Raw genomic sequence first — 1,299 nt, forward strand, 5'->3', positions numbered from 1 at the left:
AAATGTTATTTGTATATCAAAATCAGTCACTAAAGCCAACCACTAATATATTTGTGTATAAATAAATATGTAATTTAATTTATTTTTAATATATATTTATATTCCAATATATATTTTATATTAATAACTGATTTTAATATACAGTATTATTTTTTAATAAATAATGTTGACTATCCATCTATCTTTTTTAATTCATTCATACCCAACCACTCATTCTACAAACACGTTACTGTAAATACCTTCAAAATTCGCCCTTCCAACTTCAAACACGCAGGCGCACGCCATGGCTTAGTTCCACTTTCGTGCAAAATGGTACTGAAATTCTTGTACAAATTACTCACCGCCGTTTCTTTCTACAGTTATTATATGTTGTCGTCGAGTTTCTTATAAAAAAAATAAAAAATAAAAAAGAATGGAGAAGAGTATTCCATGCATTTCTCTGCAGTGCCATCGAAATGCAGTAGCATTTCTCATGCAATATCCATCAACACGAAGAAACATTAATCTCTATTTCAACAAAAAAATAAAAAATAGAAGTAATAATGACCGTACACGCCTCTCTTAGCTACCATGAGTTTCCCTAATTAATTTAGTTTTCTCAAGAAAGGAAAATTCCCAACAACGTACCTCTGAATTATATATACAGCATGTTTTTACAAGTTAAATTTCATGCAAAGTTTACAAATGTTGACACGCTCATATCATACATGTAAATGTACACATGCATGCATCAAACACATCTATAAATACGAAATGGCGGATCAAATACACAAAAACAAATACAGTGTTAATTAGTCCATTGATCACAACATTTTACTAATTACATTACATCTCTCATAATGAGTCGACAAACTAAACCCCAAAATGTGGACCAGCTCATATCCCTGCGTGATCCACCCCGGCAGTCCCGCAGCAGCAACCAGCAACCTCACAGCAGCGGCGGCAGTAGCAGCAGCAACCAGCAGTCTCGTGGCGGCAGTGGCGGCGGCAGCAACAGAGCAGCGAAAATTGAAGACATGGCCTATACGCCTAACATGACCACAAAACCCACATGATCACTAGGAAACAAAACAGGTACTTAAAGTATATATATTATTATCTCATCGTTATTAAGCATGATGTGAAGAAGATGATAACTAAATATTATTCATCCTTTCAATATTTTTGTTGAAGGTACATGCATATGTGGAAGTGGGAATAAGCTTGCAGCAGCAGCAGAGATTGTTATTGTTGATCAAAGATTATTCATTATTTGGTTAATTAATTGTAATTCGTTAATTATTATTGTTCGTTTCGTTC

At 33.8% G+C, this 1,299-nt stretch overlaps 1 long non-coding RNA gene across 1 annotated transcript; it reads left to right on the plus strand.

Annotated features, from left to right (window-relative positions):
• Nucleotides 1–790: 790 nt before the first annotated feature.
• Nucleotides 791–1,299, plus strand: LOC127745453 (uncharacterized). The gene is made up of 2 exons (XR_008006644.1): nucleotides 791–1,074; nucleotides 1,174–1,299. It is a non-coding gene; the product is annotated as an uncharacterized LOC127745453 (long non-coding RNA).

This window comes from Arachis duranensis, chromosome 3, assembly GCF_000817695.3.
Source record: "Arachis duranensis cultivar V14167 chromosome 3, aradu.V14167.gnm2.J7QH, whole genome shotgun sequence".
Classification (NCBI taxonomy): Eukaryota; Viridiplantae; Streptophyta; class Magnoliopsida; order Fabales; family Fabaceae; genus Arachis; species Arachis duranensis.